The sequence below is a fragment of the Lycorma delicatula genome, chromosome 1 (genome assembly GCF_047948215.1).
Source record: "Lycorma delicatula isolate Av1 chromosome 1, ASM4794821v1, whole genome shotgun sequence".
Taxonomy (NCBI): domain Eukaryota; kingdom Metazoa; phylum Arthropoda; class Insecta; order Hemiptera; family Fulgoridae; genus Lycorma; species Lycorma delicatula.
In genome coordinates, this window is record NC_134455.1 from 394315656 (window position 1) to 394330794 (window position 15139).

The following is a 15139-nucleotide window of genomic DNA, read 5'->3' on the forward strand; positions in this document are numbered from 1 at the left end:
AATGAGAAAATTTGGAAAGCTTTGACTGTGTGGAATGAATACAATATTTCTTCATTAAATTATGCTTTAGCTCATACTTAGCGGTAGACATGTTTATATATACATCTTTTAGCGCATAATAAATTACCTTTATATCAAGACAAGTTTTTCACCCATAAATATTTTTAAAATTGTTAAACGATAAGAAAATAATATTTTTTCACATCTTCAAAAAATCAAAATTTAAATAATCGAAAAAGTAGTATTTTATAGATTTGTATTGTGAATTTTATAGCTTTGTAAATTTTTTTCTACATAGTTTATTACATAATTTTGTTCGTGCCTTTTTTGAGTACCATAATTTTTTACCGAACGTTCTGGGAAACAGAAAAAAAAAATCTTGTTGAAATTTTTCACATAAAATAGTGTAATTATATTTGCTTCGTGGAACTAACAGTGCTGGAATATCAAAAAGGCTAGATTACTGAGCGGTGATGGATTTTGAAATGATGGGTGATTCAAGAAAAAAAAATCAACCTAGTCTCTGTATATACCTTTTGAAATTTTCTAATAAAAACATTCAACAAAATACCATTTTTATGTTTATGAAAATGCTATATTTAAAAATTTTTTTTTTAATTTACTTTTTTATAAATTTATTTTCCTCATTTTTGGCTGACATAGTTATGATATGATCTATAACAGTTCTTTTCAGTTTTTCTTCTTGTTTTGACTTTTCTGAATGTTACATGCGCGTGTGTTTTTTCCCTTATAAGGTGATGTAAGGCTTGAAGATAGGTGTGCAAAAAGCAAAAAAAATCTGCTTTCTAATGACACAGAATCAAGGTGAATTGATGACATTGCTGCAGCAGATGTTTGCGATTAGATAATTCACAAAGTGAATTTTTTAGTATCCTATTTGATGAATTTACAAATGCGGCAAAAATTTTCCCGGTTCATATGTTTTGTGAGATATGAAAGCGATAGGGACTAATCAATCTTGTCACTATGTCATCGACATAGGGACAAGATATATTTCATTTATAACAACCTATATATTGTAGGTAGTATATTACATACGACCTAAAATGCCTATACATATTGTATATAAATTACAACATATATAGGGGACAAGAGACATTTCAAATTTTAAAGAAAATATGTTGTTTTGCAAATCAATATCTGGTCGTGCAACAGTACAATGTTTTTTTGTTGTTATTTATGAAGCTGCTAAAAACCATAACATAGACTAAACCAAATGTATTGCGGTTTGTAGAGATGGTGCAAAATCAATAACAAGAGATAACAGTGGATTTCTGAAAAAATTAAAGATCATCTTACACCAAGGGCAGAATGGTTGTACTGCTTCCTTCACAGACATGCTCTTACCGCAAAAATTATGCCGGAAAATCTGAAATTCTTTGTAAAACTATATAAATGGTTAATTTGACTAAAAATCAACAATTGCAGAATACGCTGTTTGCTAAACTATGTGATGAAACGGGTGAAAAGAAAAGTTCTCTTCCGTACAGAAATCAGATTGTTATCGCAGGGAATATTATTAACCGGTTATTGGAATTGCAAGCTAGATGATATTTTTTCAAGATACACAAATGCCATTCTCATTGCTTTTAAAGAATAACGAGTCGACGTACTTAGATGAAGTATTTTCACATTTAAACAACTTGAATGTGAATTTACAAGGATATGATGATAAAAACATTTTATTAATGACAAACTTCACGCTTTCATTAAGAAGCTTGATGTCGGATTATTCACCTTCAAAGTAAAAATTCTGATATGTTTCCAATCGCTTCTGATTACATTGAGAACGTTTGGATGAATAAGAAAGACTATCCACCACAGTTTCGATAGCATGAACATGCATTTGTGCGAGCTTTCAGGAAATAATTTCCTGGAAGATAAAAATGTTTTCATGAAGAGACGGGTACTGAATCCATTTAGTGAAAACATTGTTGCTGCTGCTAAGTTACTGGTTGAGATTCACAATCGGCTCATTGAAATGTGTGCCGGATAAAATGTTACGATAACAATTCATATCTGAAGATCTTTAGATACATCTTTGGCTTTCTCTGAAGTGAATATGAAAATTATGTCACAGAGGCGTTAAAAATATTAATCCCTTTTGCCATCCTCTCATTACTTAAAAATAATTTGCTTTTTTGTGTGTTTCTTACACATGTATGGAGAAACTTTTAAATGAAAAACAAATGTAACTGTCTCTTTACATGTGTACTTTTAAATTTAAAGATCTATAAATCTAGGTATAAATTTTATAATAATGATTTTTTTTTTCTCACAAAATGATTTTATTATTTACATGAAGTCTAATTTCACGACCCCCCAGGTTGAGAAACACCGGTCTAGGTTATTAAAATGCTGCTGCATGTTGTTGTCTGCTGAAGGAAATTATGTAAACAAATTGTGGTTTATATTTGAATATCTCTCATAGAATGCCCTTCCTTGTTAAATATAAGTCTATGTAATCAGTGAATTACAAATGGTTTTTGTGATTATCACTGAAACTAAGACCAAAGAATTTCATGCATTTTAAGCCAATGAATGACAAAATGTTTGAGTAGACAGTTTAGAAATCAAATACCAAATCAACAGAACCAGGGCAGAATTTCAAACTTGATAGAGCACAGCCCTAGTACCTAGAACACATGCATGTTTTTTTTTTTTGTAACCTCATAGAGTGTATCAATTTTAATCTAGCAGCTAATGCATATATAATTACAATGAATCACATCTTTATTTTGTTAGTAATGATAGAAAAAATTGAACCTTACTACATTAAACACTGTCAAAAAATTGATGATACTCAGTGAAACAATTTATAAAATTAAGAGGCTTTTGAGGGATGAAACTATTAGCAGATATACAAATTAAAGCTGTTATAACAATTTTAAAAACTGTCAAATTTCATTTGGAATGTCCGATGTACCAGTTGGCCATCAATATGCCAAAATCAAAATGTTATTAACAATAAGAACAGGTTGATAATGGTAAATCATCATCTTTTTGATAATTAAGAAGTTAAAGATGCCATTGAAAGCACTCACTATTTGACAGCCAGGATGATATTACAATGAAAGAGACAGCATAGCTGGAAGCCATTCCAGAATAAGACTACAAAACTATTTCCAGCAGCAGTGGAACTGCTGGGTTAACAAAAATTGGATCACAAGGGAATTTCAAAGGAGATTAGATTGGAAACCAAAAGCTAAAAGTATTTTTTTTCAAGTTCAAGAGTTGAACTTTTTGAACACACCATGTATTCACTTACGACACTTGACTAATATTTATTACACGACTGCCCAAATATGAGTGTAATGTATTTGAGGGTGTTTGTATGTATGTTGGTTTCACCAAAGCAGTTCAACGGCTCAATCGGTTTAGATATATGACCCTGCATTGGAATTCTTGTTTCTGGGAGTGTCATATAAATATATATATATATAAAATAAATTTAAAAAAAATTACACTACATACAAATAACACAGCAAGATCAATATATTCAATGAAATGAACAATGTCACTTCCAAGATACAGGCAACAGGAAGTTTATACCAGGTGGCATTTAACCAAGTTAAATATTTTAACAAAGTCATATCGGCATAAAGCCTTCATGGATCTAACAGCAATGGTCCAAAACTTAGGGGTTTCGCACTTCTATATTACACTGTTGTGTAATGATCTGCACTGATCATAGTACTGTCCTAATGATCAGACACCCTGTTTTTTTTGGCTATCATGTTTTTTTTTTCATTTTTAACAGATTTAAAACTTGTTTTTAAAATATAATAAAGTAGATAAAATGTAAATAATTGCAAAAATATTTTAACATTTAAAGTATTATAAATAACAGAGAATTAACTGATATATAGCAATCTGCACCATATTGCGCATAGAATTGCAGTGTAAACAGACCACATTTACCAAAACAAGCAGTACATCAGTGAACTATAATGGGAAAAAACCAGTAATACCTTTTTTAAATATTACTGAATGCATACATGCAGGAAAAAATGAATAAAAGAAAAAAATTAATACCAGGATCGATATTAGAATCTGTCATTTGTCTATTGTATGTTTCTTTTGCAGCTGTTCTAGGTAAACGTGGTTCTTCATCATCATCTGGAAACAATTCTGCCAACCTCTGAGGTAAACAAATTCCCATATAACAAGGACCGCTCCATGCAGTATCATCATCTGGAGGTTAACAAAAATAAAATTAAAAGATTGAATATTTTAATATATTTCAAGAGAAGTTTTAATAAAGATTCTTTATTTATGAAAAAAAAAAGAATAAAATATAACTCTCTTGGCTAAATTAATACAAAAATAGATTCTTATTTCATAATTGAAACCAGAATTTCACATTACAAAAATGGCAGTTTCATATGTCAAAATAACAGAAATTTTTATGCTGCAGGTCCTTCCTTAAATTTTACAGGAAACATAAGTTGTTTGTATATATCATAAAAACCTAACCAGACATAACCTACGCTTGCACACCTTGCTAAATATGCAGATTAAATGATATTTAACATTAATTAGATGAGGTTGGTGAGCATAGGTTATGTTGATATACATACAATTTATCAGTACACGGGAGTCAACATAATCTGAAGTGTTTGTAATTTTTATTTTTCATTAAAAAATGTACTCTTTCTACTGTAAATAAATGTTACTAATCATTTTCTCATGAAATCTGAAGAAGTTGCATCAAAAGAAGTGAAAAAAAGTGGCAGTACAATAACAAGCAAGTACTATTTATTGTCCTCTGACTTACTCCAGTTAATATATATTTTTTTTTTCATTTCAAATTAATGTTCTATTCCTTTAGCAAAATATTTTGGTAGATAATAACTTACAACATATGAAAAGTTAAATGACTTTTGTCAAAAATATTTTAAAGAACTTTTTTAGAGTTCGTTTCTGGGTAATGAAGGTCATTCAAGTATAAACTGGAATTTTGCCATGCGGACTGAATGAACAAGAAATATTCATAATGATAATATAAACATTTTTATAAATTAAGCAAATGCCAGTTGTCAGAAAAAGGGGAGGCATAAACACATCTATGAGTTACATAAATCATAAGGTTTTCTTCTACTAGTTTGTGACTGTGGACTTAACTGCATTAGTATAAAATTCATCAAAACAGCACCACTGATCGAAAATTAATTTAACAATTTCTCTATAATTTCATATTATCAGTATTTTTAATTATCTAATATTTCCTTAATTTTAAATTTTTGTTTAACTTTCTTTAATCCTACACAGCTTTGGTGATTGTTTAATAACATGATATGTTTGTTTTACAAAAGTGGTAATGTGCATAAGAAAATATTTTTATCTTGTATTTTCTAATCCTAATTATTATCAGGAAAGATAAAAAATATATAGAAAATTTTGTTTTCTCTATTTTATAATTAAACAGTAATTTTACTTAAATAAAATAAATAATTTTTTCACCTATTTTTAATAACTTCTTCAATATTACAAGTCAATTTGTTTACATTGTATTGGCATGAAAACAACTGCATATTTTCGTTTTTTTCAATATATTTTAATAATATACTCATTATTTTTATTATTCTACATTACATGTTTGTATCTTTTAATGAAACTGCATTAATCCTAGCACTCTGATCAAGAAAACAATAGAGATTTTGCAGGATTATTTAATCTTTGATTTTTTTTTTATTCTCCTTCGATTTCCCCGCCCCTAGGAGCTGCATCCGCAATTAAGAATAAGCTCAGCTCCAACGCGTGCCATCATCTCAAACTACCTTGGAAGAGCACAAGGCCCCACCCAGACAGTTGGGACTCGATCTTTCTTGCATGCTATGCCTCAAATGAGGGGATCACAAAGAGCCACTGGGACTCCAGTCTTAATGCCTCACTTCTAATGAGGAATCCCAAAGGGATCCCCCTCAGGATTACAGTCTTACTTTGTCTACCCGATCATCAAAGCTGAGACACCGGAGTCTCCCACCCCTCCCAGATGAGGCTGTCCCTTACAGATACCACAGTATAGCTGTGCACATATTCATGGCACTGGTGCAAGTGGGGCCACCTTACATCCTCAACACACAGGTGCAAATCCTTGCGATCTACGTCATGTAGATGTCACTGTCTGTCATAGACAGTGGGGTTCCTGTTTGCAGTCCCTCTTATGTGGCCGACCATACCGCAGTTAAAACAATGATGACTTTGGACTGGGCCAAGACAAAACTTGTCCCTATGCCCTGTAACCTAACACCAAAAGCAAAGGTCATCTGAGGCAAGTAGAGACACCAGCAAGCCACCCAGCCAATGCGAATAAGTATTGGCTGGGTGGCTTAGATAGTATCAGATAGTAGTTTCTCCACAAGAAGAGATGGCACCACCAAAGTATGTTCCGACTCGTAGACAGTTCTAAATGTAACTTCCTTATCAATTTTGACTCCTTTGCAGGATGCTGCAAAATTTTTCCATACAATAGTTAGTTTAATTTTTACTTCATAAACACAGAAATGCCTTTTTTAAGAGTATAATTTTAATGCTTAATCATTTTTTTTTTTATTTTAAGTTTACAATTTACATTTTACCTTGGCTGCATCAACAGCAATTAAGTCTAATTTCTCAAACTAGTGTTTGTTTTATTGAGTTTAAATATATCAATTTTCTCAAAAATTTGTTACAAAGTTTTATTTGTTAATTGGCAATCTAATAAAGTTATTTAATTAAAAATAAAACCAAACTATAATAAAACTAAAAAAGTTGTTTCTGACTTGCATTTTCTAAAATTTTAATGACTTTAAAAAAAAAAAAATATTAGAAATGTAGTTCTAGGGAACTTTTACCATAATTATTAGGGTCAAAAAAATTTTTGTTTGCGTTGTATTAATACATAGAGCAAAAAATATTTTGGCAGCTATAGTGTGAACAAAACATTTCTGGACCTATGATTATACTACTTTGTGAGGGTCAGTTTTATCATGTTTATTAATTTGGGATGTAGTCCAAGGTGTCTTAGAATTTTTAGCAAGGATTCTCAGTGGATGCAATCAAATGCTTTCTTCAAGTCAACAAATGTCATCACAATGTCTCGGCTTCAGTTTCTGTTATAATCCATTATTTGCTTGAGACTCATGATCTAGTCTGAACAGCTCCTCCAATATCTGAAAACCCCTGGTATTTTCTAGTTCTTTCTCAAGTTGTAAACCAATCCTGTTGATGATGATTCTTCAACGAATTTTGTATGTTTTTCTAGGAGTGTTTTCTTCATCCAGATGTTGACAAGTTGTTGGAGAGCGATCTTTGCTGGTCTTGCTGCATGTTTATATCTGTAAAGGTCTGATCTTCTTCCACCGCTTTGTAATTCTTCATCTCAACCATTAGCCTTGGTAGCCTTATTACGGGAGGATTGATGTTTTCCAATGGTGATGTTGCTATTGGGGTCCTGGTGTCCTAAGTTTAATTAAATTATGTTAAAATTTACCTCAGAAAGCAATTTTTTTTAAATGTAGTAATAAACATTAATGAAAATAATGAAACAGTTAACTGTAATTTTTAAAAAACAAAAATCATATTACTGCCACCAACAGAAAATCAAATCATTCTTAGTTACAAAAAATAAATACATTTTATGGTATGATACATAAAGTACACAAATACACACAAAATAAACCAAAATGAATTAAGAATATTTTGATACAGAATATTAAAAAAACTACATTAAAAAGAATATTAAAAAAATTCATAATTCCATCTAGAAAAAAAAATTAAGCAAAAACATCTTAAGTACCAGTGAGAAACTTAAAAAAAAATTGCAAAACTAAACAGTCCCAACTTATTACATTTTCTGAATGAAATTATAAGTTAAATTAAATTCAGATATTTAAATTAATAAAATTTTACATATTTAATAAATTTTACCATATTTTTACAAAAGATGTTTGAAGTGAATGCCCTGTGCATCAATGCACTATTGCGCTTGAGAGATCATACTGAGAGTCAACTGATGTAAAACATTGTCAATGCTGTTGCTCTCTTGTTGAATGTTTATTTTCAATTCACTGATAAAATCTATCCTTAAAATAACTCCCAAACGAATAAAAGTGAAGTAGAGAAATCTGGGGAATGTGATGGCCAATATTTAGACTTATGGTTTGTAAGTTCTTTTGAATTGTTTCACAGTTATTAAATAACATGATTTAAATCATGAAGAAACTTACAGCAAGATGTGTATTTTACACCACTTTGATGAGATAACTTGTGTATACATTTTTCCGGGCTGGCAGATTATTTATTAAATTTCAGTTCACATACATAACTAATATGCAATATAATACTATAAAACTGCAGATTGATGAAGTGGGATCAAAAAGTAATAAAATCTTAATTTCTATTAAAAACAATTTTCTTGTTCTTCTATACCGATAAAGTCCTCTTCTAAGTAGACGTGCAGAGATGTGACACACTTATGCCAGCGTTTCTTCCAATCCTAAACCATTTGTAGAGAAAGGTTTTTACATATTCTTAAATTGACTCAGTAATTTTTTCTTTATTTCAACTACTGTCACAATTTGCAGTCCTTAATCAGTCGGAACAAGATAGAGTTGCAGGGTGCCACGTCTGTATAATACTGAGGTTGCAGCACCAGTATGGTGTTATTTTTCATTACACAATCAGGAATTAATTGAGTGAGTGAGTTTGGAGCATTATCGTAGTGTCAAATTCAAGAATTATTTAACCATATTTATGGTTGTTTCTTCAGGCTGCCTCATATAAAAAGAATAAAACTGCTACTGTTTAAAAAATGGCATAAAACAAATACTGTATGTTTAACTACAATCATATGGAAGAATTCATAATGGACACCACTGTAATAAAAAAAAAAAATATATATATATAGTAAGGAGGAATTTAATATCGATGAAACTTAGTGTCCTTTTTTCATTTTTGGTTCTTTAGGAACTTCTACTGGGATAATTAGACCTTCCATTTCAACATAATAATTGTACACCCACAATTCATCACATATTATGACACGTTTGAGTAATTCAGTAATGCAAAGTCATCAGCTAACAACTGCTGCAATAGCTGCAGTTTTGAAAATTTTTAGTTTTACAAATTTAGCTACTAGTTTTATATTGAAACTGTCAAAAATTGTTCCACGTGAGCTATAACAAATTCCCAAATCTTCAGCAATTTCTATAATACTGATTTGATGAATATTGATCACTTGTCTTTCATTTTATCAATATTTTTATTGGTTGCTGATGCATAAGGCTATTCAATCCTTTTCATAGTCTTCTTGAAACTGTATGTAACCAGATGTCGACATACCATCCTGCCAAAAGCTTTTTGTAACATCTTCACCATTTCAATGTAGTGAAAAACTTCCATTTTTGCAAAATTTAATGCACATCCTTTGTTGATAAAACAAAATATTATATTAAATTATTTTCAAACAAAATAAATCTTCATATGTAGGAAAATACATTTTAATTAATTGGTAGCCAAATCTGAACTAAATGTTTTATATAGTTGAAAATTTAATTGAGTCATACTAAATGTATGGCAAATAACCATACATTATAGATATACTCAGTTGAAAGACAGCATACAGAATTGAAAAAGATACTTGTTATTTTTGATCACACTTTATATATAGTTGAAAAATTATTGCAAATGAAATATTCATGGTTATTTTCCACAGTAAAACCTTAGTATAAATCAAGCGACCACTGTTATTTCAATACAAATAACAGAATGAGTTGGCCATTTTGAATTTCTAATAAAGTTTATACAACCCTTTTTAACTTAAAATAATATATTTCACAAAATTATTTTAACACTAACTGAATAAAATTTACCTCTGTGAAAGGAATATCAAGAAAAAGTTCTTGAAGAAATCTCCTTGATTGTATGCGATGTGATGTTGATGACATTATATTGTAAACATCACAATATACACAAACATCTTGGAATACATCACTATAGGTTTGTTTTAAGCTGGAAAAAATTGCAATAAATTAAAAATTACTTACAAAAGACTGCTATATACATACTTTTATTTTCACACATAAATCACAAACTTATAAATTTTATAATAATTTCTTTTTTCATCAGTCATTTAACTGGTTTTTGCTTTTTCCCAATACTTCTTTTGGTTTAGCATTAGTCTTTAATCTTCTACATTTACATTCCCAAGTATGTTCTTCTATTATTTATTTTCTTGTACTTTCTATTTTCTTGAACATTGAGACAAAGAAATTTTGAGGAATTAGTAACCAGACAGGTGATTGAACATAAATAATCAATCATCTAGCTGTTAACAAGATAAATTGATTATTGCATTCTCTAGTGGATATGTATCAGCAAGGGCATATGGTTAAGAAATATCATATTGAATTTCTTCCATTTAAGCTAAGAAAAATAGAGGGCAACTTTCCCAGTTTTCTATGCTAAACGGAAAAAAGCTTTGTTTTTATACTTTTTTCTTCATCTATTCTAATTTCTTTTTACTCTTCCCTCCAGAAATAAGTAATCTAACACAGGAGCTTTAGTATACTGCCCACTGATAGTTGTACAATTCCATGAGTAATTCCTCTTTTCAAAATTTTGAAAAAGAGGCTGGAAGACGACAGCACAGTCATCTTCTGACCTCTGTGCTGTAAAGGTAGAGTCCCTTCCTTTTGTTTGGAAAGTTGAATTTGAACCTACAGTTTTCACATACAAAATACTTCACAGAACAAATACAAGTAATTGTGTTTTCAATCAGTAGTTACTTTATAATAAACGTTTTTAAAAAGATAGAGAATAAAATTTGATAATTTAAGTATTTTTAATACACATATACTTACTGTAATAAAGCTTGTTTGCAGGTTTTATATAAAACTGGATTAGATAATTGTTCAACAAATTTTAAAACATCTCTGCGGACCATCGAACGACTTTTTAAATTATCACTTACTGAACGCTGAGCAATACCTGTAAAATAAATAATAATTAAAGAATAATTATCTATTTACAAAAATAATAAAAACAATAAGAAATAACTGTTAGATTGATATTTTGTATATTTGGACTATTGGATATAATGATTTCTTTAGTCATATATACTGATTATTTGATTGTATCCAGAGGTAGGTTTAGTTGTTTGCCTTCATATACTTAATCAGTGTTGACAGCAAATATTGATTCTGCACAATAACCTATTAACACAGTACCAACAATGTATATTTGGTGAAACTGCAGAATTAGAAGTATTCTTTACAAATACAGATCAACCAGATTTAGAAATTATTTACTCATGCTGGTAATGTTTTAGTTTGAATACTACATTTTAATTCTAACACTCAATATACTCAATATAAAGAAATTTTCATTCTAAGAAATACTTTTACCGCAAAGAGGTAGTTAATGTATGGATTTGATCACTATGAGTGATTTTACCATACTGTTGTTATCTCCAAACAGAGTATTAATATCCATTTATAGATAATCAGTTGCATTTGTTCATAGTGTCTTCTAAAATAGTATCATAGCGTCTTACATATTAAGTAGAGTAATATTTGTATTTCAAGTACTTCATTAGAATTTTATCTAACCTTAATACAGATCAATTAATTGAATCCTGAAGCCAAAATATGAAATGTATTATAAATGTTCGGGTTACTGTACAATTCCATCAGAAACTGGATACTTCTTTTACACCAGAAATGTGGGTATTTAATTTAGTTACAAGTAAAATTAGATCTTTAGTTAAGTTTTAACCCAGATTTAACTAGATTACCCACATTATGCCATATTCATTATTTTGTTTATATTTAAACTAAATTTCTTCCTTAACAATCTGTCTAATATCTGTAACATGTATACATTTCTAGAATCAAAAAATAAACAATATTATTAAATAATTTTTTCATTTCCTTTTTTTATTTTTCTAAACCAAAAATTAAAAATGAAGTGCCATGTACAGGGCTATATTAGTCTTATTCCATTAAAATTGCTTCCTTCTCTACATTTCTACATTTACAGGAAAAACAATTCTTGTAAAAAATGAAAACAGTTTTCCTTTTTCTATAATTCAACCTTACTCTATTTTGTTAAAAAAATTATAAAAATCATCTTTCATGTTCTAGAAATGATCTCATGCAGTTGTACCTTTATGTTTTTTATTTTTTTTGTATAATTAATCTGAAAATTGAATTGTTTCTTGTGTACACCTGTTCTTTTCTGAAAATAAACTGGTCGTTAACTAGTTTGAGCATACGGTACTAAGGGCAGTTATAATGCCCCGGTAACAAAACGATAATGACAAAACATTCATTATGTCAGCATTCAGATTTGGACTCTTGGAAGGGATGCAGTGGTGATTTATTTTTGTTTAGGACAAACAAGAGGTTAGACATCAAACTGTGTAAGTCTTTTTTGTCCTGATTACATTATCTTGTATTTCAAACTGATTTTCAGTCGGTGGGCTCTGCTTTGAAACCTCTATGCCAGAGTTAGTTCTAGTCGGACTGATGCAGCGGACTAGATTTTAGACTCAGACAGCCTTGCCTAAAGTCTGCAATGGAGTCAATCCTCAACACAAAGTACATCACTCACAGAAGCCTCTCTGTTTCTAGTAGCTTCATAGACTCCCTTAAGAAGGTCATGTTGGACTTCAGTTGACTTGAAATGGTGGCAATGAATAGCATTAGATCTGGTTCTGAATCGTAAGCATACACAGGTCTTTGACAAGTATCAAGGTGACAGTTATATTGAATTAATCAGATTTGGGTTGAAGGGGTGGGTGTTGCAAGTGATCACACTTAACAGGCATTTGATTGCAGTGACACAATCATAGAGAAGCATGGAGCAGGACATTTTTGGTACAGCCTTACAGAACTAGGTCTTCTTTTCTTTCATTTTGTGTTTAGCCTCTGGAACCACATAAGGTATTACTTCAGAGTATGAATGAGGATGGTATGAATGTAAATGATGTGTAGTCTTGTACAGTCTCAGGTCGACCATTTCTGAGATGTGTGGTTAATTGAAACCCAACCATCAAAGAACACCAGTATCCATGATGTAGTATTCAAATCTATATAAAAGCCTTTATTAGGATTTAACCTTAGAACTCTCGACTTCGAAATCAGCTGATTTGTGATAAGTTCACCACTAGACCAACTGGGTGGGTCTACATAGGTAGCTCTATGCTCATTCATGATTCTATTTTCTATATTATAGATTCACAAACTCTTAAGAGTAGGCATTCTAGTCTTCGTTTAGCACAAAATTTATTCTAATTTTTTTAATCAGGGAAATGGAATTATTTTATGCTGTGGGTAAATTTCAATGAAAAATGTCATAATGAAATTTTAAGGCCAGTCTTGTTTATGCTCCAATGAAATAATACTCTTATTACTTACGTTTTCTCTTTACAAACAGATTAAAAATGTAACAGATTCAACCTTTTAGAGGCAGATCAACCAAGGAAAATAAAATCAGTATTATAATGCAAGAAAATGTATTCTGGAAAGAATATTTAAGAATTGCTTTATTTTCCTAAAATTACAGTTAAGTAACTATATACTTACCAGATTTAGTGTTCTGTGACTTTTTCTTCTTTCCAAAATTAAAAAGGTTATTAAGGGTTTTCATTTCACCACGATGATAAATAACTGAAGGATGCAGTGAGTTGTGGATTTAGGAAACACTGCCAACATTATTAATTGGTAGAATGAGAAGACTGGTACACAATTAGGAAAAATAAATAGCTGTAAAAATAACAACTGTTTATGAAAAAATAAATATAAGCTTTTGCAGCAAATAAAATCTACTTTTATGCCATATTTGTTTCATTTGACTATCTCTTGTGAGTTATAAGTAACTGTGCATTACATTTCAGCCACCTCTTGTATGCAAGTAAAATAATTTTCTCAAAGCCTGAATGTTTCCGTATGAAGTCTATCTCAACTATCAATCAGTAAGTGTTCTGAAAACATTTATGAAAAAGGTTGATGTGCCCTTTCATTCAGGAATCATACAGATATCCATATATTATGGTAGCATAAACTGGATGGCTATTTTTGCCTTCTTAAAGGCTTACAAAGAGATAGCTATCACCTGTTAACAACAAAGGTTTCACATGATTCCTAAGAGAATTACTAATTATATTAATTAATTATAATTAAAAAATAATAAATAAAATACTTACTAGTAACGTCAGTGCTAGAACTATCAATACTGTTTACACCTTCTAAACCACCTTTTGTCTGCCAAGGCAACATTATTGGGCTTTCACCTTCACCAGGTGCACCTCCATAACTGCTTTCGGTCTCTAAATATTAATAAAAGAAAGACATAACAAGTTAAAAAGCTATTAATATATATATATATATATATATATATATACATTGAGATCAGTGGAAAAAAAGTTTCTTCGTATTCTACCAGTATTTGCCTTTAGAATTGCATAACATATTAATCAAATCTATCAACAATTGTGTTTTGAAAGGTGACATACCACTGAGTATTTTTAGAAAGTTATGATTACATTATTTAATTATTTAAAACTTATTGCGTTTTGAAAATGAGTAAAGTTAAACAAGAAATTTGATACATTCTGAAATTTTATTACAAATAGTGAAGAATGTGACTCAGGCTACTGAAAATAATTGAAATATGTATGGTCATGATATACAATCAGTACATACAGTACAAAGCTGGTTCAAGTGTTTTCAATCTGTTAATTTTGATGTCAATCCTGTACTTCACAGTGGTCAGAAGATGACTGAAAATAGCAATAAAACTGAGCAAGACTGGATAATTAGTAATTAGTTAGGATATCAGTAATAAATTTAACATCAGCCACAAAACAGTTTTAAATTACTTGAAGAAGGCTGGATACGAAAAAAATCTTGATGTTTGATGCCACATGATTTAACAATGAAAAATTTAATGAACTGAATTTCCATCTGCAATTCATTATTTAAGTGAAAAAAAATTGAAGCATTTTTAAAAAGGCTGATTACAGACAATGAAAAATGGATCACTCACAGTTAAAATGTATGGAAAGATTGTGGTTGAAGCAAGGTGATGCTCTGCAAATGGCAGCAAAGCCAGGATTGAGGCCAAGAAAAATAAT

General features: G+C 30.1%; 1 pseudogene; it reads right to left on the reverse strand.

Annotated features, from left to right (window-relative positions):
- The window catches only part of LOC142318004 (uncharacterized), a 116491-nt pseudogene that overhangs the window by 70737 nt on the left and 30615 nt on the right, over window positions 1–15139 (reverse strand).